Source organism: Scleropages formosus, chromosome 13, assembly GCF_900964775.1.
Source record: "Scleropages formosus chromosome 13, fSclFor1.1, whole genome shotgun sequence".
Lineage (NCBI taxonomy): Eukaryota > Metazoa > Chordata > Actinopteri > Osteoglossiformes > Osteoglossidae > Scleropages > Scleropages formosus.
In genome coordinates, this window is record NC_041818.1 from 1,888,001 (window position 1) to 1,915,485 (window position 27,485).

Consider the following 27,485-nt stretch of genomic DNA (forward strand, 5'->3'; position numbering starts at 1 on the left):
ACGTGGCAATAAAGCTCATTCTGATTCTGATATGTAAGCGTTATGCAAATTAAAACAGAGTTATCAAGTTGGAGTTTCCTTTAGACCTTTTCTTTATTCAGAGTAAATAAAAATGATCTCCTGTATTTACAGTATACAAACCTAAGAAATGTATATTAGAACTGATTTCCTCTACACTGTTTATTACAGTATACAGTATACTACTGTATAAACATTTATAAATATACTAAAAATGTTATAAATGGCATGGTGGCACAGTGGGTTGGACCTGGTCCTGCTCTCTGGTGGGTCTGGAGTTCAAGTCCTGCTTGGGGTGCCTTGTGCTGGACTGGCATCCCGTCCAGGATGTGTCCTCTCCCCCTCCAGCCTTACGCCCTGTGTTGTGGGGTTAGGCTCCGGCTCCCCACGACTCGATATGGGACAAGCGATTCAGCTAGTGTGTGTGTGTGTGTGTGTGTGTGTGTGTGTTATAAATGGTGCAAAGGTAACATTAAAACAATATCTAAAGATGGTTGACACAAACCCACTACCAGTACAATATGCTTGAAATATTAGTAAGGGGAGGCTTCTTGCTTATCAACCAATTTGCTTAACGACCTAGTTGTAGGAACTGAACTCGGTTGTTAAGTGAGGAGTGTCTGTATAAGTATTCTTAACCTGTAATGGACTGCTATCCAATCCTGGGTGTATCCCCCTAGGTCGTGCACCCAGTGTTTCCGGGATAGGCTCCAGATAACCCCAACCAAGCTCAGGTTATTGAAAATGGATGGATGGAAAATATGTACAGCACATGACATTGAGTATATACATATTATGCATCCCTTACAACTAAAATTTAAAAATCTCACTTAGATACTGTATGTGTGTGCATTATACATTCACACACGCATAATAAAATTAAAAAATAAATAAATAAATAATAATTTCCACCAAATGTGACATTACAGTTTTAATGATGTGATAATGGATATTTTCCAGTTTTCCATAAAAAGCCTTGCTTCATTGGTAGAAATGCTCTTGGTTCCAAATGTAACATTGTTAGCTTTTATCAGCATGATCAGTTCTTGTTCTTCTGTCCACAAACACTGTGCTAGTACTGTTTTAGAACAGTAAACCAGTAGTTAACCATAGGGTGGCACGGTGCCACACACCTGGTGCCACGCCCCTGGAAACGAGCAAAGTAGAGATACCTGAGCCCACTCAAGACCAGGGATAAAAGAGGCTCTGCGTCCACACCCGAGTGCGGATTCTTGCAATTGTGCTGTGCCTTTGCAGTTTCAGTTTCTCTGTCTCTCCTCAGCATTTGTTCCTTGCCTGCTCTTGTGTCTTGACCCTTGCCTGTTGTTTGATCACCAAGTTTTGGATTGCCTGTATTGCCACGTTTGTCCCTGGATTGACCCACACCTGTTTCTGACTCCGACCTTGCCTTGTCCCTTGAACCTGTCCTACGAGGTTAAAGGTCCAACCCGCAATTGGGTCCACAAACTTACCTGCATCCAGTCCTCATCCCTGATACCTGGGCGGTCAGTTTGGACATGGGTTTGGTTTTCTCTGTGTATCTGTGTGGAATGGGAATGCATTTGTGTTGATTTACTCAGGGTCTTCAGGTTTCCTCCTACAGTCCAAAAGTGTTTCTGGGTACTTGGTGATTCTAAATGTCCCATAATGTGTGAGTTTGCATGTGTGTGTTATTGCCCTGTTATGGAATGGCATTTTATCTGGGGTGTAACACTCTGGACCTCTAGGACTCTATACTGGACAGGTGGTTACTAAAAGTTATAAAATGATTAAATAATAATGGATGATTTGTGAAAATGTATGCAAGAAAAAAACTTTAGAAATCACATTTTGCGTATTATTGAGATATGTTAATTATGCTTTCTTCTAACTGACAAAAACTTAAAATTGGACTAATTTTAGAATGTGAATCCTCTGGATATGAATAAATAGTTATCGATGGCCATTTATGCATAATATAATATCCAGGATGACTTCAGCAATGGACTGGATCTTAGCATTAAGTACACTCTTAAATGAGATGCATGTTGGTGCACCCCAGTATATAACAACAAAAGATGATTGCTTGAGGCTTTAATCCCCGTTTAGCTTTTCAAATAACCAAACGAATCTTGGGAGAATGATTTAAAACTAAATTATGGAATATTACATGTCACATTCTCCAACACCACTTACACTGATATGTTGTTGTTCTTATTCAGTAATTTTGTTGTGTTTTTCTACAGTTCCAAATGTTAGTATGCAACTACTTTCACTTTGAAAAAATATTCTAAAAATAATAGTTTTGTTACCCACTAAGAAATTTCTGTTAGTAATACATTTACATTTATTCATTTAGCAGGCACTATTGTCCAATGCAACGTACATCTAAAAAAAAACACAATGTGTGCATTACATTAGCAGAAAGAGAGGTGCAGATGCATGATTCTTCAGTGCAGTTTGTTTGTTTCTTTCTACCATATGAACCAGTCTTCATCACACGAGTATCTGCATAAAACTTCCTATCCGAATATCCACAATTCCAAATTACCTTCCCAGTAACATTTTCTACTTTTTTGAGATATATAGAAAAATGTACATTGCATTACAGGAGTAGCTGTGTAAAGGTTTATTTGTGCTTGATCTTAAAGTTATAGTGCATGAACATTTACACTTTACATGAATTTAAAACGTTATGGGTGAAGTGAGTCTGGAAGAGATGAGTTTTAAGACCCTTTTTGAATGTGGACAGAGATTCAACAGTTCTGAAAGATGGGGGGGGGGGGTCATTCCACCACAACGGAGCCAGAACTGAGAACCTTCGTGCTTTACTCCTCATGAGTGGGACCACCAAACAGACAGATGTGGAAGAGTGAAGCAGTCTGGTTGGGGTGTAGCGGATGATCAAGTCTATAGATAGCTGGGAGCAGTTCTATTGATGCATTTGTAGGCCATAATCAGAGTCTTAAATTTGATCCGAGTAGCTATAGGAAGCCAATGCAAAGAAACGAGTAGGGGAGATACATGAGAATGTTTTGGCAAGTCAAAAACAATTTGGACAGCAGCGTTTTGTATCAGCTGTAGAGATTGGATGGCAGTGACGGGAAAGCCAGACAGAAGAGAGTTGCAGTAGTCCAGTCGGGATGCCACCATAGCGTGGACAAGTAGTTGGGCAGAGTCTGTTGTGAGGTAAGGACAGTATGATGTTATGCAGGATGTATCTGCAGGTCCGGGTTGTGGCAGAGTCGAGTCAATCATCACTCCCAGATTCTTAGCTGAGGAGGTCAGCAAAATGAATGAGTTGTCCAGTTTGATTGAGAGATCATGATACTAAGACAGGTCAGCTGGGAGGTGTAGGATCTCTGTTTAGAGAAGTTGAGTTGTAGGTGGTGATCAGACATCTATGCACATCTGTCTACTCGACAGACAGACAGCAATGCGTGTGGAAATGGCTGATGCTCCAGGTGGAAATGAGAGGAAGAGCTGAGTGTTATTAGCTTAGCAGTGGTATTTGAATTCATGGGAGACGATGACAAAGCCAAGGGAGGAGGTGTACATTGAGAAGAGCGGAGCGCCCAGTACCGAGCCCTGCGGGACACCAGTTGAGACATGTAGAGGAGAAGAAATGGAGCCCCGCCAGACAAGTTCATAGGATCTGTCTGATAGGTAGGACTCAAGCCATCTTAGTGCCGTTCCTTTGATACTAAGCTGATGAAGAGAGGAGAGTAGAATTTGGGGGTTGACAGTGTTAAATGCTGTAGGCTGGTTGAGGAGGATGAGGATCGAGGAGAAGGGGGCCGCTTTAGTTGTCTGGAGAACATCAGACACTGCCAAGAGCATTGTCTCAGTCGAGTGAGCAACTTTGAATCCAGACTGATATCCATCAAGGAGATAGTTCAGGGTGAGGAATTTAGATATTTGATCACAGGCCGCCCGTTCTAGAGTTTTTGACAGATAAGGGATGAGGGAGACTGGGCTGTTTGTCTTTTCACCCTTAGTAATGCTTGTGCACTTGGCTTCTGGTTTTACAACTGCATACAAATACATAAAGAAATGTCTATACTAACTTTTAAACCAGTTTTAAACAACGCCTTGCTAATCTATGCAAAATGAACACAATAAAGTTTAGATCATGCTATTTCATTTGCTTTTTGTACATGTCACACTAATGATCACTACAGCCAATAAGACAAAACTGTGGGCTATAGATCACTGCAGTAATTTTGGGGATACAAGATCCCAAGGGAAGTACACCAAAAAAAATGCCCTGATTACTTTAAGAAAGTTGCTTTCACTTATAAGTTGATCTTTAAGACAAATTACAAGAATCTTGTGAAGGTCTAGCTTCTGTGACCAAGACAATGAAAACATTTGCAGAAAGTGGTACTCATAATAACAGAAAAGGTCAGGTAGGCCAAAGGTGACTCTCATAGAATCAGAGTCCAAGTTCATTTGAGTCACAAGTCTGCAGAATGTACAATTAATTGCTTTTGAAATACAAGCTCAGCTAAATGTTGCCAGAAGAATTGCTTCAAAGAAAGAATGTAGAATAAGAGGAATAAGAGGAAGAGAGAGAGAAAAAAAAAAAAACAGAATCTAAAAGTCTGAAGATTTGAAGTCTTATGGATGGATGAGAGAAAATTTGAAATGTTTAGCTCTAAGTACTGAGTGTGTGTGACACGCCCTGTCTGGAAAGTGGAAAGAGGGGAATTGAGAAGGAAGGACCTGCACATACTCTTCCTAATCACTTACTCTTTTTATTCCATCTCCCTGACAGTGAGAGAAAAGAGGTGACCTGTACCCCAACTCATCCACAGTCATCCCCAGCCCTGAGCACAAGAGTGAGCATTTCAAAACCAACTGTTTTCCTGAGCACCAAGCACTTGTACAATAATCAAGCAGCTGGTCAGTTACCCCAGTCTCCAAAGTGATTTGTGCCACAGTGTGAGATGCAGAGAGAGAGGACCTGGGTAGTTATCGCAGCTAAGTATGTATTCATGAGTGTCATGTTTTGGGGTGATAAATTTGGAGATCTTTACCAAGTTCAATGCAAAGTCAATCAACATGGTTAAGATAGCTTAATGGAGTAGCATTCCATTACATGAAAATTATAGCTAGTCTGGAAATCTTTCATTCTTTAGCATGACATGTGCCCTTTAAAACTGCAAAAGCATTACATAATATAACAAAAAATTTATATAAAGTTTTTCACATTTTCCATTCAGTTTGTTAGATCAAGCATACTTTTGGCATTAGTTTTTACTATATGACAATTTTTAGAAAAAATATTCCACATTCTTGAAATTAGCAAATTTTGGTGAATTTTGGTACCAGGTTCCAAGCACCAAATATTCCAATACCTTTTAGGAAATATAAAGTACCAAATTAAAACTGACATTTTCAAAGAACTTGTGATATTTTTGTAATCAGTAAGCTTTAACGAAACATAAATCAGGCAAAAATCAACATGACTAAGAACTTTGAAAAATGTTATGGTGTTGTGTTATCTGATGAACAGAGAACAAGAGAGACAACTAAAAGAATAATGACCTGGCCTGTCCAGTCTTCAGTTCTCAGTCTAAGAGAACTCGGAGGGAATAAACTTTACAGGAAAACAAAGCAACCCACAAAACCCATCGGAATTGGCGCAGAACAGCTGGTGAAGCATGCTGGGTAATTTCCTGCTACAACTTTCATCAAAAACCACACACACACACACACACACATTTTCAGAACCGCTTGTCCCTTACGGGGTCACGGGGAACCGGAGCCTACCCAGCAACACAGGGCGTAAGGCCAGAGGGGGAGGGGACACACCCAGGACGGGACGCCAGTCCGTCGCAAGGCACCCCAAGCAAGACTCGAACCCCAGACCCACCGGAGAGCAGGACTGCAGTCCGACCCACTGCGCCACCGCACCCCCCTCATCAAAAACCAGATATTTTAAAAGTTATTATGAAAGCAAATGATAGCTACTTCAAGACAAAGGATTAGAGACAATTGTCAGATTTTGAACATTTCAGTGATGCTAATTATATTTTGTTTTGTACTCTAATGTCAATGGGCATTGAGGGTCCTCCCACAAATCACTGCTCCTCATAGGAATCTCTTTGATATGCAAAATGTATGCCATTTCTTGTTGTTGTCTTACTATGAATATTTGTTTTATTTTTTGCTTATTTCTGAAAAAACTTTGTCCTGTAGTCTGTATTTAAGAATTTGCTTATCTTATTAATTGCTGGAAGGACCTGTGTCAGCCACCCCTATATTGTCAAAGGTGTGCCTGCATAACCATGCACTCTGTGAAGAGTACTGTTATATGTGCCACAGTGTAATCAAAAAACATGTGTTGCCAGAGTCTTGTCTCCTTAATTTGTTACTGGCATCATCACTGCTGACAGAATAGTAAAGCGGAGCTGTTAAAATGTATTGCCATAAGTTTTATTTTTAAATTTATATTTGTTGAATTGTGTACAATGTGAAATTCAGACAGTTATGGGGAAAATTGCAATGTACTTAAATTTTTGTCTGTACTACATTCATACTTTTTGGAAAATGTTTGTTTAACCTCTTTTGTGATGTTGATTAGTTTTGAAAGGTCCAGCAATTTGCATTTATTAAATAAAGGTCAGTTTTCACTGAAATCTGCTTTCCTGTAGCACAAACACCCTCATTTTCCCATTTTAGAGTGCAGACTGAGGATAGAATAACATGCACAGTCTCAGCTACTTTTGCTTTTTTGTTTTTAATGAGGTAAATTTGAATTGCAAACAAAAGGTGTCAATATCTCAGTTTGGAAAGATTTGTGTCAAGTTAAATGTTTAGGAACAACTTCGAAAAAAATGTGAGGGAAGAGAATTGCAGAGATATATAGTGCTGCTTGAAAGTATGTGAACCCATTGTGTGCCTTAGTTTTACCAGGAAAGAGTAATTTAATGAGAACCAGTCTTTTTCATCTAGCGTAACTAGTGTGTAATAATCAATGTCCCATATGTTGGTTTAGAGGAAATCATGCATTTAGTAGAAAAGCGGAAAAAATTGCATTTGCAAAAATAAGGGAATTCCACACTGCATGAGTTACACTAAGTAGATATGTAGAATCAGGTATGTAAGTCATAATCATTTATTCATTTTATAAGTTTATTTCGAAATTTAAGTTTATTTCAGATATTATATATTTAAATATATATTTTGTACAGTCAAAAACTATTTTAAGAAAAACAATTTTAACTCCAAGATGTCAGGATAGTTGGATGATGCCTATGGACATGCTTTTCAGTGCAACAGATTCCCAGTGAGTTTGATTTTAGGACTTTGACTGGGCCACTGTAGGACATTTACCTTTTTAATCGTTGAGCTATTTTAATATTTGCTATGGCCTTGAGGTTAGAATCAGTGTCCTGCTGAATGGTAAACTTCTCCTAAGCTTTAGTATTTCAAATGACTGAAGCAGGTTCACTTGCAATATACCTTTGTATTTTGCTCCATCTATTCTTACTTGTATTTTAACAAGTTGACCTGTCCCCACTGATGAAAAACCACCCCAGAGCATGATGATGGCCACCGCAGGTATGGTGTTTCCTGAGGCATGGGCAATGTTAGCTTTGTACCACAAATGACACTTTGAATTTGGACTTGAAAAGTCTACCTTTCTCACAGCACTGCTTGGCCACTCCTATGCACGCACGCACACGTCCCATATGGGGAACCAGAGCCTACCCGGCAACACAGGGCATAAGGCCAGAGGGGGAGGGGACACACCCAGGACGGGACACCAGTCCATCGCAAGGCACCCCAAGCAGGACTTGAACCCCAGACCCACTGGAGAGCAGGACCTGGTCCAACCCACTGCACCCCCTTCCACTCCTATGCTTCCTGGCTAATTCCAGATGGGCTTTGATAGATAGAGACCAATTGTAATGCAACTTTGTCCTCATCAGTGCAATTGTTTTTCATCTGGATAGACTTGGAAGTTCCACAACACAGATTGAATACATACGCAAACAGCATATTTCATTGTTTTCTTATGAGTATTTTCTGACATAAATGTCATCTTAAAAAATAATACATTTCAAATAAGACATTGCAGAGAAGAAAAAAAGGAGTACCACTTGTGATTGATTGAATTAATTAATTTTTCAAGCATCTGAATACTTTTGTAAGGCACTGCATGTTATAATAGCACTATTGAAAGATATTCAGCCAGTCTGTGTTGGGATAACATGCTGACTTGACACTACTACTTTTGGTTTCATCACAACACCAGCCCTTATGGATACTTTATTAGCAGTACGGCTTTTATCCAGTTGCTTTACTAATTATCATTACAACATTGATTTATGGCACATTTAATTACTGTTTGACAGTGGTTGTTTTTAGAGTTATAATGCAGCACAGTTGCTAGAGGAAAAGGAACTACAGTTTTGTTTTTGGCTTCTGAAAATACCATGTTTACATCGTTCATTAGGGCTAGAGTTCAGTTATTAGGGGTATTCCTGCCAGCAGCTATTGTTGCTGCACCCGGTTACATCAACTAAAGTATTCACAAAAGACCCCATGTGCATGGAATTGAAACATACAAGTTAAAGAAGACAGAAGAAACCAAACTTCTGTTACGTTCAAATTATGATGGCAAAATTGTGCAAAGCATTTTGACAGGCTTCATATGTGTTGTGGTTTCATGACAGGGAGAGAGACATTTAAACCACTTATTACATTGTTGAATTGGTGAATTTCAGCAACCAATATTTCTATTTCATTTGATTAAGGAGGATTTTTTTTTTTTGGAACGGAACAATACAATATTTAACTAACTGGAATAAGGAGTTTAAACTTCAGAGAGCTTAATTTACTGTTAAAATGGGGATACAGACATGTTCACAGATTACTGGGTTACTGGCTTTATCGTAAGGGGGCATCCTACGTATTCTGAAGAATGAATGAAAATTTTGGAGATTTTGAGCAATTTAATTTTACTAGAATTTTTACATACTAATTCATACCAGGGGGTGCGGTGCTGCAGTGGGTTGGACCAGGTCCTACTCTCCAGGGGATCTGGGGTTCGAGTCCCGCTGGGGGTGCCTTGCGACGGACCGGCATCCCGTCCTGGGTGCGTCCCCTCCCCCTCGGCCTTACGCCCTCTGTTGCTGGGTAGGCTCCGGTTCCTCGCGACCCCATATGGCGTAAGCGATTCAGAAAATCTGTGTGTGTGTAATTCATACTGTTCTCAGCATTTTAAACCTTTGCCACATGATTTAAAATTAATGACCAGTTCATAATTTGTTTGTTGCTATTAATTTTTTGGAGATGTCCGGAAACACCAAAAATCATTATTTGTATATATGTTGTAAAATTACTGATTTCATGTACAACATGTAGAGACTTCAGAGAAAATTTCCATTTTTAACAATATTTTTTAAAGTCTTCTTTTATTATATGAAGCAATCTTAGCAATGTGTAAAAAGTACTTGAGAGAAGCAAAGTTTTGGCAGACTTAATCATGTGCTGGACAGGCTTTTAAGAACCACAGTCCTACAGTCTGAAGAATTCTTTTTAATAAACGCCTGTGTTTGCAGACAATCACATGACATTTCCTGCTTCTATTAGGCGTAAAAACTCTAACAGAGACTAGGATGGGAACTGTCCAGGGTTGAACATAGGAGACAGCAGTCAGCCCTTTGCTCATTATGTGGCTGTCTCCTACCCAGTAATGACCATTACAGACATGTGGCATGGAGCAGGTCTTGCAAGGCCTAGGACAGCTACCAGACCAAGCCTCTGTTCCTCTTTTCTCTTGTTGTTATTTGTTTCACATTTCATGAAAAGGAGTCACGGAGTGTCACTGAGCTGATCCATGCTGGAGGCCCCTTGGACACTAAAGCCTAAGTGCCTCTGCTGTTCTAGGACAACCAACCTACTACTTTTCAGGGTGTCATAAATCTGCAGGGGAGCTTATTAAACTTTAGCACATGACCAGTAGCCACCACTAACTATTGAACCAAAGATACTCTGTTTTTCTGGAAGGCAGGTTAAATTTAGATGCCATAGCTGCGTGTATTTCAATTTCCACTCTAGGCTGGTAACCAACGGTATAGTCCAATGTTTTTCATTACAGACTAATTTCTTTGGCTTTCAGGTGTAAAAGTTTTTTTTTTTTTATTCTTTTTCCTCTGATAGCAATAATATGCAGGGGGCATGGTGGCACAGTAGGTTTGGCCTATGTCTGCAGTCTGGGGTTTGAGTCCTGCTTGGGGTGCCTTGCAATGGACTGGTGTCCTCTCCCCCTCCAGCCTTACACCCTGTGTTGCCAGGTTAGGCTCCAGCTCACCACAACCCTGCTTGGGATAAGCAGTTTCAGTCAATGTGTGTGTGTAGAAATGATATTTATATATTTAGCAGATGCTTTTCTCTAAAGCCACTTCCAACGAACTCTATGTACTGTTATCAGCCCATGAACCTTATTCACCAAGTCAATTTACACTGCTAGATACACTACTTACAGTGGGTCAGTTATCCATACATCAGTGGAACACACTCTTTCAATCACTCACATACTATGAGGAAACCCAACCAGCATGTCTTTGGACTGTGGGAGGAAAGCAGAGTACCTGGAGGAAACCCATGCAGACACAGGGAGAACATGTCAACTCTACACAGACTGAGCAGGGATTGAACCCATGCCCTCTTGCACCACCTAGGCACTATGAGGCAACAGTGCTACTTGCTCTGCCACCGTGCTGATACATCCATAATCAAGCACAGTAAAATTAGTATAGTAAAAAGTATTAGTAATACTAAAATTATATGCAGCATAGAACTAGATATTCCTTTCTAGGTAATCCTCAAAGAAATACCACCACAATGGGCCTAATGTAGAGCTAAGGAAGTAATCGAAAGTCAAATGTATACCATATTACAACACAACACAATGGCATTTGTATAATAATAAAAATCCTCATTTCACAATAATGGTTCACAATTATCGATCCACTCTCTGTGTTATTTTTCATAACCAAGAGAAAAGTCTAAACAAAACTTTGTTGTTATCTTAGTGCATTCTATATGATCCATAATAAATCTTTCTATAGTCTATAATTAGAACATTCACTGACTCACTTATTCACTACTGATAACCGTCACAATGCAGGGCCTCAAAAGTCTGAAGCCTATACCGAAAGCTTTGGATTCTTAGCTAGGTTGGGTGCGTTACAGACAGAACAACAGTCCATTGCAGAGGAGCCCTATACACTCATTCAATCACACATGCGCAGTTACTGAGTGCAGAGGCCAGACCATATAGGACAGAAAACCTGTAACATGATTAAATAATTATCTTTTCATATTTAAGTAAAAAACAGAAATACAGACTATTTCTTTCTAAACAATGGAAAAATTCTTGTATTTTTCATTACTCCTAACAGTATCCATAGGCCCCCATTTCATAGAATATCCTAGAAAAACTGCAACTAAAATCCATGTCAGATATTCTGCAATGTATGTCTACTCCATAAATTTAGGCTGAATTCACACTAGCCATTGACCTTCTAAAAAAAAAAAAAACATATTACAGTTAATATCTAATTAATATCTACACTTATATAATTGGATGAGCAATATCATATTAAAAAATATCTTCATAAAGCAACAAACACTGACTGTGCTTGTGTCTTTGCAATGTTACAAAAAAGCACCAGGGAGTGTAGTGGTTCGAGCTGCTGCACGGCAATTAAAGGATTTGATTCCCTGCTCCTTCTATGATACCCTTGAGTTAGATTTGCTCTGTGAATTTCAGCTTTAAAAAAAGGTAAATAAATAAAATATACCAAGCTAATACTGTAAGTTGCTTTGACGAAAAGCACCTGCTAAATGAATAAATAATAATTAAAAAAGAGTAATGTGGCACGCTCCAGCTGTGACAGCACAGAAGGGAGGGAAAACTCAACTGCCAACACCTGACAATTAACTTAATCATCCATAATAATCTGTTTAAATTTCTCCTGCAGAGAATGAGACCCAGAGATGAGATAGCTGTCCTTTCTGCCCAGACCTGAGCGCTGCTCTGAGTTTATTGGTTGATTTCCTTTTAATTGCTTCAGCTATATTTTTATACTTCAGTTTTTGCTGTGATTAGTATCCACCCCGGGGGGTGCGGTGGCGCAGTGGGTTGGACCGCAGTTCTACTCTCCGGTGGGTCTGGGGTTCGAGTCCCGCTTGGGGTGCCTTGTGACGGACTGGCGTCCCGTCCTGGGTGTGTCCTCTTCCCCCTCTGGCCTTACGCCCTGTGTTGCCGGGTAGGCTCCGGTTCCCCGTGACCCCGTAAGGGACAAGCGGTTCTGAAAGTGTGTGTGTGTGTGTGTGTGTGTGTGTGTGTGTGTGTGTGTGTGTAGCATCCACCCCACCCAGAAGTCTGGTGCCAAGTCCCAGAAGAAACTATTTTCTCAATCTCCACCAGTGTCCAGGTCTCAATTCTAAAGAAGATTGTCTGTCAAAAGCAGTAACATCTTTTGTTATTAATTTTATTTATTACTATAGTTTATCATTATTATTTATAATTACAAGGATTAACTGTTGACTGTTGTATATTTACTTCTATGTTGTAGTTGGTGGAATGAACAATGACTGTCTCCTGCTGTTTGATATTAGTGTTAAAAAAAGAGAATGCCAAAGAGTTTCCTTGACTGACTTGTAAAGGCCAATCAAACTTATTGATCTTTAAAATTGCTAATTTGCTCTGCTTGGTGAGCCAAACCTATTGTAGTACTTAATTCACCAGTGGTCTTGTAAACCACATTGTTTTTTTTTTCACTCCTATGGGATTTTTTTTCTCATAATAAAACTGACTTTTTGCCACACCCACGCCATCACCATAATCAGATACACCTGGACCTGGCAGGATATAAGGCAAACGCAAACAGAGAAGGATGCGGAACCTTGTTTGCTCTTCCTGTGGTCTGATCGGTGTTCGACCTATTGCCTGTGTTCACTGACCACGATTCTGAATTTCCTGGTAAACGACGTTTGCAGTATGAAGACCCACGCCTGTCCCCGACCTCGGTTCCTGTCCTGTTCCTCAATACTCTCCTGTGTACTCCGCAATTGAGTCCACCTTCTACTTCCGGATGAAATCATGGCACTTTTCTCATCCCCAGTTCCCTCCTTTATTCTTTTCTTGTAGTCTAAAAAGGATTTGTTTTATTCAACTGTTTTTAAAGATCTGAACAGCAAATAAATTTTTAAATTTTTGCCATTGTTGACATATTTTGTTTTCTTTGTTTGCATTGCCACCTTGTATGTAATGCTGCCTAAAATTATTTTCAAGGATGGATTTAATTATGGGTTTGATCCAGCTTAAACTGTGACATTTTCTGCCCACTGTAGAAAGGCCATCTTCATTGGTGTTAACTTATTTATTTTTTTTTTTTTCTTTTAAAGAAGAGCTGGCAGTTTCTTGCCAAAACAGGATTATATTTTGAATAATAAATGTAAATTTATTAGTCCTAGATTTTTGTGAATTTTTATTTGTATGTTGACCCATATGTATAATGTGCAGAATTAAATTTCTTATACATACTCTAGGGACTTGTTTATGTTGCGAGAAAGTCTTATGCTTATCCTTCAGTTTAAATTTTTTTATGCCATACTTCATATTTTGCACATTTAACAAACAAGTATTGCTTTTTTTTTTTGTTTTTTTTCTTTTCCGACAGTGCAACAATTAGGGTCAGCAGACTAATTGCACAATTTTATTAATTTTATTGAGGTAAATTGGCAAATCTTCCTGTGCCTTAAGATGAGTACCCAGGTTAAAATTTTTTCTTTATCCCCCAAACCATGTGTGGTGAGAGGCCCATTTTTCTTTGTGTGAGTGAAACAATTTGAGTCTTGTACGGCTCATTGCTCAGAGCAATATGTGATGCTTTCTTGAACTACAGGTGAAACTGTGAGTAAATACCTATCAACTCCAAGTTTTGCCTAATGAAATTTGTCAGTTATAAAATGCAAAACATGAATGGCTGGCCAGTTATTAGAGTGGATTTACATTGGAAGGACTGTATTCTAGTGTAGACAAAAACAGTGTAACTGCAGTAATGTGTGAGACTTAATAGACTACTCGTAATTGGCTGGATTGAGTCTTCCCTTCAATGTCAGCAATACAAAAGGGCTCATTGTTGACTTTAGAACACCACAAGATGATTATCTCTCATAAACAGATGAGACTGCAGTGAAGACTGTAACTTTTATGTTCCTGGGTGTACAGATGTCTGCTGGCCTTACATAGATCACTAACACGACAACCAGAGCATAGAAACAACAGTTTTCACTTCATGAGGAAGCTGAGAAGTGCCAGCTCTCCCATCATCCTTATTAATTCCCATATCTGTACCATGGCCTTGCAATGTAAGAGTTTCAGATGCAGATGCTCAGAGGCAAATACAAAGAAAAAAATGCTTTTCCCATTTCCAACTTCTCTCTTTCTGTGGACTGGCAATGTCGCCTTGATTGGCAATAAAGTGTTCAGCACACAAAAAGTAACAAATGCTGAAATTAAATAATGATCAGCTGAACCGCACAAGCTACCCATCTACTCCTTTATTCAGAACACAGTTAAAACATGTTTACACTGTTTAGTGCCAAGTACAATTTTTGGACAGTGTGTTTTGATTTAGGGGGGGCGCGGTGGGTTGGCCCGGGTCCTGCTCTCCAGTGGGTCTGGGGTTCGAGTCCCGCTTAGGCTCCAGTTCCCCGCGACCCTGTACGGGACAAGCGGTTCCGAAAGTGTGTGTGTGTTTTGATTTATTCCTTTGAACATTATTATAACTGAAGACTGAAAGTATTGAATATGCTCTTATTAGAATATGCAGCAAGTTGATACTCTATGTAGCCCTGTAGCGCTACTAGGTTGCGTGTTTAATTTTGAAGGTTTAAATAAAGCTTCATTAATTGGAGTCCTAGTTTGGTTGAAGCCCTGCCACCATATGTTGGGACAGGTGCAACCTACACGTTGTGCTAGTTCTGCCCGCACTGTGAGTTGATTGGGGGTTCAGTTTGGTGCCGAACCAATGAGAGAATGGGGATGGAACGAATGGGAAAAGTTTCGAGACTTTTCTAGAAGGGTTGAGAGAGAGGAGAGCGTGAGACGGAGGTGTTTGAAAGAGCGCTCCAGAGTGTCAGGAGGCGATATTTTTTTGGTTGCTGGACGAGTAACCAGAGAGAAAATATCACTTCTCTGCATTTGGATTGTGTTGGTGAGTTTTAGTTTCTGTGGTGTCCTCGTGGTCCGATGAGACGTCCAGTTAAAACGACAAGTTTTCAGGCTCAGCCCGTCTCGTCGAACTGCTATGCCGGTGTGACGGAGGAGGACTGAGGAGAACCCGATAGCGCTTCGTGCTACCGGTAACGCGCGAAGTTCCTCGGGCATCGCTGGAGTTTTCATCCGCCCCGAACGCGAGTAGACGGGGATAAGGTAAACTGCGGGTTTTTTTTTCCTCTTTTGCTCGCAAGAGTGAAGCGACCCATCGGGTCTCAACGCACACGAGCTGCGTCCAGGCCTGCAACGAGGGGTTTTTACGTGTGTTAAATACTCCGGAGTATGAAGAAGTGTGTAGCACCAAGGTTATTCGTGCTTGTTGTAAGATAGTGAGTGTACGTGTGTTTTCTGTTCGGTTGTTTTATGTTTGCATTTGTTTTGAGGGGATTTCCAATTTGGGGTTAATAACAGTTTGAATATTTCTATGGGGGTTTGGAGAATTTATTAAATTTGTTGTTGAAATAGCTGAGTTTGGGTTTTCTATTGGAATAGAACCCAGGGCACCACCCTCAAGTAGGCAAAATGGAGGGTGGCGCTACATCTATGAGATGAAAGCCCCTCTAGGAATCAGAATTATTGTCATGGCCGCTGGGGGCTGACAGACCCATACGCAGGTGCACAGCCTTGTGGAAGGTGGAAGCCGAGAAAGGACAGGAAAGAGTGAGACCCGAGGTACAGGCAAAAAGTCGTCGAGGGGTAAACATCGTTCTGAGGGGAATCCAAAGATTGCGGTCAGAAGGCAGACGAGAATCAGGGAACCGGGTTAGGGTTAGACACAGAGATGGGGTAGGTCAACAAGGAAATGAAGAAGTCAAGGAAATCGCTGAAGATGCTAGGTGTAGACGTTGCAGTGTGCTCCAAAAGGTTCTGTGACTGGATGTGCCTGGGTGTCATGCTTTTATGTCTCTGTGTCCTGATCTGCTACAGGTGGGACAGCTCCATGCGGAGGCGTGACAGTAAAGCCCTTCCACGAGTGGCAACGGCTGCTCTGTGGACCTCGGGGGCAACGCCCCTATGGCCAGGGCTCCGGCCAGTCCAGATAAACACGATGAAACGCTGCAATAAGAGCTGAATCCAATACATTCTGCGCCACCACCTAGCTCCGCTTCTCCGGGCCATAACCCTCCCAATCAATAAGATACTGAAGCTCTCCCCTTCACAGCAGGAGTCCAATAGTTCCTTTACCGCATAGGCCGGTGCTCCATCAACCTGCACCGGCAGGGGTGGAGCAGTATCTTCAAGATTTAAGATTCAAGAGTTTATTGTCGTGTACAGTAAACAGTTTGTTACACCGTACAATGAAATTCTTACTCTGAATCCTCTCAGCAGCCTATCACATAAATTATAAGGACATAAGGAAAGAAAAAAACACAAGGAGAACAGAGGGCGTAAATCACAAATTTACAAATAATTACTATTGGTGCAAGGTCACAAATTTCAAAAATTACTAAAATTACTATTGGTGCAAAAAATCCAAGAAACAAGGTTATATATGTATATAAAGTGTACAGTGCGCAATGTAAACATGAGTCGTACATGTGCAAAGTCCTGCAGAGATAGATTGGATCTATTCGCAGTTGAGGGAGGGTGTGTATTTGCGTACGCAAGGTATGTGGAGGTAGTCTGATGATATTGGCGTTGTGCATGTGTATGTATGTGTGTGTGGGAGGGATGGGGGGTAGTTGACACCTCTCAGGCTCAGAGGGTGAATTGTGTCTGCTGTGATGGGTGGAGAGGCAATGGATGGGTGTTGTTCAAAAGCCTGATGGCCTGTGGGTAAAAACTGTTTTTCGACCTTGAAGTTCTGGCTTTAACACTCCTGTAGTGTCTGCCTGATGGTAAGGGTGTGAAAAGTCTGTGCTGGGGATGACTGCTTTCCTTGATGATGTTAATGGCTCTCCTGATGGTTCTGGCCTCGTATAGACTCTCCAGTGATGGTTCGAGCAGCTTTCACCACTCGCTGTAGTGCCTTACAATCCTGTACTGTGCAGCTTGCAAACCACACTGTGATAGAGCTGGTGAGGACGCTCTCAATTGCACACCTGTAGAAGCTTCTGAGGATTCGGCTTGGCATGTCAAATTTTCTCAGCCTTCTCAAGAAATGCAGATGTTGACACAATTTCTTGACCAGATGACACACACACACACACATTTTCTGAACTGCTTGTCCCATACAGGGTCAAAGGGAACCGGAGCCTACCCGGTAACACAGGGCATAAGGCCAGAGGGGGAGGGGACACACTCAGGACGGGACACCAGTCCGTCGCAAGGCACCCCAAGTGGGACTCAAACCCTAGACCCACTGGAGAGCAGGACCCGGGCCAACCTACTGCGCCACTGCACCCCCGAGACCAGGTGAGATCTTCAATAATGTGAGCACCCAGGAATCTGAAGCTGCTCACTGTCTCCACCACTGTCTCACCAATACGCATTGATGAGTGTTGCTCCCTCCTTCTCCGTGGGTCTATTATCAACTCCATTGTTTGTTGACATTGAGGGAGAGATTGTTGTCATGGCACCACTCTACTAGGTCAGCCACTTCCCTCCTGTATGCCGACTGATCACCTTCCGTTATCAGTCCGATGACTGTCGTGTCATCAGCAAATTTGATGATGCGGGTGTTGTCTGGGAGGCCACACAATTGAGTGACGAGTACGTAGAGCATGGGGCTCAGCACGCAGCCTTGCGGAGTTCCTGTGTTTATGGTTATTGACCTGGATGTGTGGTTCCCAATTCTAACGGACTGGGGTCTGCCCATTAGAAAGTCCAGAACCCAGTTGCAGAGGGTGGGTGGCACACTAAGATTGTGAAGCTTGTTGATGAGCTTCGAAGGTATTACTGTGTTGAATGCTGAGCTGTAATCAATAAACAGCATTTGAACATAGCTGTCCTTGTTTTCCAGGTGGGTGAGGGCAGTGTGTATTGTTGTGCTGATGGCATCCTCTGTGGATCTGTTCCGTCTGTATGCGAACTGGAGAGGGTCCCGAGTGTCTGGAGTAATGGTCTGGATGTACCTAATGACAATTCTTTCGAAGCACTTCATCACTATTGGAGTCAGTGCAACGGCTTGGTAGTCATTGAGGCAGGATGCTTTGTTGTTTTTTGGCAGTGGCAGGATCGCGGTCCTCTTTAAGCAGGTGGGAACCGAGGCTTGTGCAAGGGACAAATTGAATATATCCGTGAAGACATCAGCTAGCATTGATGAGCAGGCTCTTAAGTATGTGTCCAGGGATGTTGTCTGGTCTGGCTGATTTCCCTGGGTTTGTTTTCCCAAAAGTCTTTGCCATTTCTGCAGATGTGACCGTGAATGGTGGGTTCTGTGTGTTCCCACCAGTCAGTTTAGCACCCAGTGGTTCATTGCTGAAGATCTCAAAATGGGCGAAGAATTCGTTGTTTGTCAGGTGTGATTCGGCTGTCAGTGATCTCGCACCTGCTTCTGCTCCGATAGTCTGTGAAATTCTGTAATCCCTGCCACATGCACCAGGTGTCAGAAGTAGTGTAATGACACTCCAGTCTCAGTCTGTATTCCCTCTTGGCAGCCCTAATGGCTCTTCGAAGATCATACCTGGCCTTCTTGTAGTCACTGGCATTGCCTGAAACGAATGCAGTAGAGCGGGCATGCAGCATGGATCACACTTCAGTTTATCCATGGCTTTTGGTTGGGGTATGTCCGGATCTGTTTGGTGGGCACAGTGTTCTCGATGCAGGTGCTAATGTAACTGGTTACTGCTGACGTGCAGTCATCTAGGTCAACAGTACAGTCCTCGCGCAGGGCAGGCCGCTGGTGCAGGGAGGTGGCGCAGGGTTTCAGGAGGGACACATGGAACGTTGGGTTAATACGCAGATGTGGGGGCAACTGTAGGCGATAGGAGAACAAGGTGACACGGCAGAGCACCTTGAATGGGCCTGTATACCTGGGGTTGAGTTTCTCCAAGGGCAACTTCAGTCAGAGGTCTCTAGTGGAAAGCCAGATCCTCTGGCAATGCAGGAAAGACAGCGGATGCCGACGGTGGGCTGCCTGGAGTTTGATCCTCTGGTTGCTTTGCAAGAGGTGGTCTCGAACTGCATGCCAAGTCTCCGTGCTCTCCTTGCACCAGGTGTCCACAGCAGGTACAATGGAGGTCGGTAGCCTAAGACACACTGGAACAGTAAAAGACCTGTGGATGTGTGGGACAGTGTGCTGTGGGTATATTTGGCCCAAAGTCGGTATCGGGCCCACTGCTGTTGCTTGTGTGCACAATAACTGCAAAAGAATCTGCTAATGTCTTGTTGCAACTGCTCGACCTGCCTGTTGGCCTGTGGGTAGTAGCCTGACATAAGACTCACCAAAATTCCAATCACAGCTAAAAGGATCTTCATACCCAGGAGGTGAACTAGGGTCCCTGGTCAGAGACAATGTCCTCTGGCAGGGCAGAAATAGGGAAGATGTGATGAAATAGCAGCCCTGTCGTTTCCATTACTGTAGGGAGTATGGGGAGAAGGACAAGACCGCAAGCCTTTGAAAACCTGTCCAGAATCATAAGAACGGTGGTCTTACCCTCCAACAGTGGGAGGTCCACAAGGAAGTCCAGGGCAATGTGGGACTAAGGACGGCTTGGAACTAACAAAGGCTCAAGGAGAACTGATGGCTTTTGGGTAGGGGTCTTGGCTTGGGCACATGTGGGACACACTCGGATGTAGTCCCAGGCATCTTCTCAGCGTGAGGGCTACCCAAATTGCTTCTCCAAAGGGCAAGGGTCTTACTGAACCTGGGGTGGCCCGACGCAAGGGATTCATGGACCCACTGCAGGAGAGTCAATCTCATGGATGTGGCACGTACTGCTTTCCAGCAGGTGTCTTGGGGGTCCCGGTTCCATCCTTTTAGCCAGCTGGAGATTCTGGGAGAAATTCCACTGCAGCAGGGCCACCACACAGTGCTTGGGTAAGATAAGTTCTGGTGCATTCAAGGCTGACGGGTCCTCGTGCATCCAGGACAAGGCATCAGCCTTGGTATTCTTGCTACCAAGCCTGTATGTCACTGTGAAGCGAAAGTCTGTAAAGAAAAGAACCCACTTAGCTTGCTGAGGGTTTAGACGCTGGGTCATCGGAAGGTTTTCCAAATTTTTGTGGTCCATCAGTGTGAGGAAGGGGTGTACAGCCCCCTCTGGACAGTGTTGCTACCCTTCAAGGGCTAATTTAACGGACAGCAACTCACGGTTGCCAGTATCTTAGTTCTGTTCAGCCCTGGACAGTTTTCAGGAATAGTAGGCACACGGGTATCCCTGACGTTGGGACAACACCACTCCCACTCCTACCACTGATGCGTCTATTTCCACTACAAATAGAAGTGCAGGATCTGGGTGTCTGAAGATGGGCACGGAAGTAAAAAGTTTCTTCAGCAACTTAAAGGTCTTCTGAGCTGAGTCGGTCCAGGTGAGACGGGGGTCCTTCCCCCACAGTGAGTACTGTGAGGAGTGCAGCGACGGTACTGTAGTACCTGATGATGTAGTGCCTGTAGAAGTTAGCAAACCTGAGGAATCTTTGCAGGGCTTTCAGGGTCTTGGGATGGGGCCAGTTGGTCATGGCTTGGAGTTTCCTGAGGTCCATAGCCACTCCCTCTCTGCTTAGGATGAAGCCCAAGAGCCCAACCCAATCCTGATGGAACAGGCGCTCCTCAGCCTTCACAAACAAGCAGGGAGTAAGCAGATGTCTCAGCACTTCCCTTACCTGTTGAATGTGTTGTTCCTTAGACTAACAGTAGATCAGGATGCCATCCAGGTAAACAAGGACCCCATTGTTCGCCAGGTCCTACAACACGTGGTTCACGAACACCTGAACTATCCTGGATGCATTAGCCAGCTCAGACGACATCACAAGGTACTCATAGTGACCAAGGGTCGTACTGAAGGCCATCTTCCACCTGTCCCCCTCTCTGATCCGGATCAGGTTGTATGCACTACGGAGGTCTAATTTGGTAAAGATCCAGCCCCATGCACCTGTTTGAGCACTGCTGTAATCAGGCAGAGGATGGGGATATTTGATAGTTATGCTGTTAAAACCTCAGTAATCGATACAGGGACGGAAGCCTCCATCTTTCTTGCCAATAAAGAAGAACCCCGCAGAGGCCAGGGATGTAGAGGGCAGAATGATCCCCGCTGCCAAGGCCTCGGACACGTACCTTCACATTGCCTCCTGTTCCAGCAGTGAGAGGGGTACAGGTGTTCTCCCCGAGAGGAGGTTGATGGCACAATCCCATGGCCTATGGAGTGTAGGGTCATGACCTGCTCTTTGCTGAAGACTTCCTGGAGGTCTTGGTAGTCCTTCAGGATGTCTACTTGTGGTGGTGCATTGGAGCCCTCCATGGAAGTGGTTCAGCATGGCCACGACAGGCACCCATTGCTGCACTGAGGACCCCATGCCACCAATTTGCCCTTGCTCCAGCAGAGCACAGGATCATGAAGAGACAGCCACAGGAAACCCAGAATGACAGGAACCACTGGGGAAATTAAGTAAAATCCCAGATGTTCCTAGTGACATGCCTCCACTCATAGGTTTAATGGTTTGATTTTGGATTCCACCACCCCTTTTCCAAGCAGCTGTCCATCGAGGACAGTTACACAGAGTGTTACATCGCACACCCATTGGGGTATGCGGTGTGCCTTAGCAAACTCTCCATTAATAAAACAGCCCACAGTACCTGAATCTAACAGCGCATGTGTGCTGACCCACTGCCCTACCCATGACAGGACAATCAGCACAGTGAGCTGGGTACACATACAGGGACAGCTTCTCACCAGGGATCCTGGGTGCATTGGACAGACTGCATGGAAATGACTGGGGTTGATGCAATACAGGCACAGGCTGTCCTCAAACTGGTTCCGTCTCTCCTCCTGGGCCAGAGGACGTATCCTGCCAGCAACAGTGTTGACTCATCATCCCATGTGGATGATGAGTCAACACTGTTCCACAATCCACCATCCAGTCCACCACAGTAGGCGAGTTCGGGCTGTAGCCAGGAATTTAGCCCATTCCGGAAACCCGCCAGGAGGGAAGTCTCGTTCCAGTTGTTCTGTTCCCCCAGAGTATGGAACTCGAGGGAGTAATCCGCCACGGAGTTCCATCAGGCGAGTGGGAGCCGCATTAGCCGATGAGGGGTGCCCAAAAACTACCTGAAAAACTAGCGAAGAAACCGAGGCGCAGTCCGGTGCAGGTGTGGTGAGGGCTTTCCCCTCAGGTGCGGGAGGGTCTACCAGCCCCTTCTCTTATAGCGCCTGGACCAGCCCTTGGAATGCTTCCATAAGCCGGGTCAATGTTTGTTCATGTCTTTTCAGACACCTACCTTGGTACAGGACCGCACAGTGGGCTTGTTCCAGCACTGCTGGGTCCAATGTGTAGGTGGAACCTTCTGTCATGGCTGCCGCGGGGCAACAGACCCATGAGCAGGTGCACAGCCTCGGGGAAGGCGGAAGCTGAGAAGGCACAGGAAAAAGCGAGAACCAAGGAACAGGCAAAAGGTCTTCTGGGGCAAATGTTGTTTCGAGGAGAATCTGAAGGTCGTGGTCAGAAGGCAGGTGAGAGTCGGAGAACCAGGGAGACACAGAGATGGGGTAGGTCAATAAGGGAATGGAGAAGTCGAGGAAATTACTGAAGCCACCAGGCGTGGACGTTGCAGTGTGCTCAAAGAGATTTTGTACCTGGATGTGCCTGGTGCCTTGTTTTTGCCCCTGTTTGTATGTCTTAACTGCAGAGAATCTTGATAGTATGATATTTATTCAAAGAATCTTATTGGACTTACAAGCAACTTTGGATTTCATCCGTACACTATTGTGTAAGAGCAGAGAATATTTTTATACCATTATAAATGGTGAAAATGGTTTGGAGCATATTCTTCTTTGAAAAAGAATCCGTAAAGCACATCACACATAAGCCTTTAATAAAGCACTTTCTGCTTTGTGTGATAATGTCGTTGTACAATTACATCAGCTAAATAACAACAGAAATGTGAACTGGCTACTTTTGAACTATCCATATAACAACTTTAAAAAATAAGTGCAAGGTCTTAGTTGACTGCATGGATCCAAATCTGAAAATCTTGGTCTTGAAATCTGAGAACATTTGAAGTGACCATTCTTAATGACTGTCAGGTTTTTCAACTAATTTCATGAAACATAAAATTAGAATATTGGCTGAACACACACACTGGCTGAAACCGCTTGTCCCAATTGGGGTTGCGGTGAACCAAAGCCTAACCTGGCAATGCAGGGCGTAAGACCGTCAGGGGAGGTTCTACACCCAGGATGGGATGCCAGGCCATCGCAAGGTCCCTCAAGCAGGACTCGAACCCCAGACCCACAGAAAGCAGGACCCGGCTAAACCCACTGTGCCACGACACCACCTCCCATCTAAAACTAGAATATGAATTTATAAATATTAAAATGCAATATATAATTTTGTATCATCCCCTATGGAGCTACTAGAGACTGGCTCAAGGTTTCTGGAAAATGCTCTTTATTGACCATGTACATGTTTTTTTTCATAACAGCATTGACAAAGATACTTCAGACACTACAAAGCAGTCCCTGAACACTGCAGAGTTCCCCCAGGTCACTCTAAGCCCCCTCATCTCCACACAATAGTTAGGAGGTCACCCCTTGAACCCTCCAGAATTCCCCCATGGTAAATTAAGCACAAGCTACATAATAGCCAGTCAGAGCGGAACACAGGACTATGTACAGGAGTAGACACTAACACCAACTATTTACATTAATCTAGATCAGTAAGCCCCCCCTCACTGCCATTACTATATATACATATGAGGTTGGAGGCTAAGGTCAAGGAAACCTGAAGAGACATTAGCCGACTACCAGAGCTGAAGAAGGGTGTGATGAAAGACAGATACTGGATGACAAAGAATTACAGCAAAAAGTCCATATGTGAGGCTCTGGAAACTGCCAAAGACTCACAGCTCTGTCTGCCAGGATGAAGAGATACACTAGAGAAGCAGAGACCAGGAAAATAAATAGTCTGTTCTCCAAAGAACCCTCCAGAGTGTACTCCCAGCTGCAAGGGAACAGAAGCACAAGGGCAGACCCACCCAAGGCTGAGACTGAGCAATACTGGAAGGATATATGGGAGAAGGAGGCATCACATAATATCAGTGCCCAGTGGTTGGTGGACCTGAGAGCAGACCACGGAAATCTCCCAGAGCAAGAACCAGTCATCATCACAAAGGCAGACATCCAAGAGCGAGTCTCAGGTATGAAGAGCTGGACAGCACCAGGACCTGACAAGATGCACACCTACTGGCTGAAGAACCTAACTGCACTCCATGAACATATGGCAGCACAAATGAATTAGCTGCTAACATCATGGTCTCACCCAGACTGGCTAACACATAGCAGGACAATCATGATCATGAAGGATCCCCACAAAGGTACAACACCTTCCAACTATTGACTGATAACCTGCCTCTCCACAACCTGGAAACTCCTCTCAGGCATCATAGCTGCTAAGTTGAACAGGCACATGTGCCAGTACCAGAGCACTGGAAACAACAACAGAGGGTCAATGCACTAGCTACTGGCTAACAGAGCAATCACCCAAGACTCTCAAACCAGACAGACCAACCTGAGCACTGCCTGGATTGATTACCAGAAAGCGCGCGCGCACACACACACACACACACACACACACACACACACACACACACACCATCTGAAACCGCTTGTCCCATGCAGGGTGACAGGGAGCTGGAGCCTAACCCAGCAGCACAGGGAGTAAGGTTGGAGGGGGCACACCCAGGACAGCATGCCAGTCCATTACAAGGCACCCCAAGCAGGACTTGAACCCCAGACCCAACGGCAAGCAGGACCTGGTCAAACCCAGTGCGCCACCGCACCCCCCATTACCAGAAAGTCTATGACTCGATGCCCTATACATGGATATTGGAGTGCTTGACACTATACAAGGCCAACAGGACACTCATAGCCTTTTTCAAGAACTCAGTGCGGCTCTAGAAAACAACACTAGAAGCCAACTTCAAGGCCATCACACAAGTGACCATCAGGTGCGGCATATACCAAGTTAATGCACTGCCCCCATTGCTGTTCTACATAGGCCTGAACTCCCTCAGTCAGATCATTGCAAAAAGTGGATATGGATATATGTTCAGAAGTGGAGTAAACATAAGCCACCTCCTCTATGTGGATGACATCGAGCTGTATACCAGGAGTGAACGAGACATCAATTCACTTATCCCCTTCACCAGGATATACAGTGATGACATCAGGATGTCATTTGGAGTGGATACGTGTGGTCGAATGGTAGCAAAAAGAGGGAAAGTGATCAGGACTGAAGGAGTGGAGTTACCAGAAGGCATGATTGCAGACCTACAGGACAGCTACAATTACCTGGGTATCCCACATGTCAATAGGAACCATGACAAGGCAGAAAGGAGGTCAGCCACAACCAAATACCTCCAGAGAGTAAGGCAGGTCTTGAGAAGCCAGCTCAATAGTAGGAATAAGATTCAAGTCATCAACATGTACCCCAACCAGTCATCAGATACCCAGCTGGAACAGTAAGTTGGCTACAGGAGGCGATAGATGCCACAGATGCTCAAGACATGAAAACTCCTCACGATACACAGAGGGTTTCACTCAAAGACCAGCACCCTGAGACTGTACGATAAGCGAGAAGAGGGTGGCGAAGGGTTAGTGAGTGTTAGAGCCACTATCCAGTATGAAACAAGAAGCATCCAAGAGTACATCAGGAAGTTGGCCCCCCAGGACAAACCACTAAATGAGTACCTCAGGCAGCAGAAAACAGAGATTGACGAAGAAGAAGAGGAGACATCGTGGAAGACCAAGTTCCTCCACGAGTTCTACCGTTGACAGATAGAGGGAATAGCTGACATCAACAAATCCTATCAATGGCTGGAAAAGGCCAGCCTTAAGGACAGCACAAAGGCTCTGATCATGACAGCACAAAAACAAGCTCTAAGCACTAGATAAATAGAGGCCATAGCAGACAGAACCCAAGATGCAGGCTGTGCAAAGATGCCCCTGAAATAGTCCAGCACATAGTAGCAGGGTGTAAGATGCAAACTGGAACAGCGTACACTAAGAAACATAACCAAGTGGCTGAGATAGTGTACAGGAACATCTGTGCAGAATATTTACTGGAAGTTCCAAAGTCCAAATGGGAGACACCACCAAAGGTGGTTGAAAACAGCACAGCTAAGATCCTGTGGAACTTCTAGTTCCAGACTGGCAAGCAGTTGCTGGCCAACCAACCAGACATCGCGGTGCTTGATAAGGAGAAGAAGAGGGCAATTGTGATAGATGTAGCAATTCCAGGTGACAGCAATATCACAAAGAAGGAGAATGAGAAGATCAAGAAGTACCAAGGGCTGAAGGAAGAACTGTAACGGATGTAGAAGGTGAAGTCCAGAGTGGTCCCAGTGCTAATAGGAGCACTCGAGGCTGTGAGCTCCAAACTGGGAGAGTGGCTCCAGCAGATTCAGGGAAAAACATCTGAAGTCTATATCCAGAAGAGTGCAGTCCTGAGAACAGCTAAGATACTGTGCAGAACCCTCAAACTCCAAGGCCTCTGGAAGAGGACCTGAGCTCAAGGAAGACACACAGACCACCCTATGTAAGGGTCAGAGGGAGATTTTTTTACACAGCCATTCCCCGACATACATTCGAGTTCCATTCTGACCTACCAGTTGTATCTTGAAATGGATGTAAGTCAGACCTATGTTAGCATGCCCTGTAGAAGTTGTATACCTGTACAACATTGTTTTGTCCTACTCAATTTCTATCATGATTCTCATTTTTTATTAACCAGCTTAATTAATAGACATTTTATATGATTCTGTAATTTTTTTACTGTCATGACCAAGCCCACACCTCAACCAGCAGCACCTGGCTCTAATTCAGCACATGGATTTAATCAGAGCATTCAGCTAGAAAAGACACCTCTCAGCCTCCCAATTGTGAAATCTCACTTGAGACAACCATCCTATCTGTGTTCGCAAATCTACCTTGCTTTAATTTTCCCAAGTCCAGTTCCCCATTGTTCCCCATTCCCACTCCACATCCCTTTGGTAACAACCGTCCACTTTGTCCCCAACTATGACTTTGGATCCTCGCTTCTGTTCAGTTCGCCGACCGACCGACCATTCGCTCGTCCCCGACCA

General features: G+C 43.7%; 1 pseudogene; it reads right to left on the reverse strand.

Moving 5' to 3' along the window:
- Positions 1–2,701: 2,701 nt before the first annotated feature.
- Positions 2,702–27,485, reverse strand: part of LOC114912125 (uncharacterized) — a 91,707-nt pseudogene continuing 66,923 nt past the window's right edge.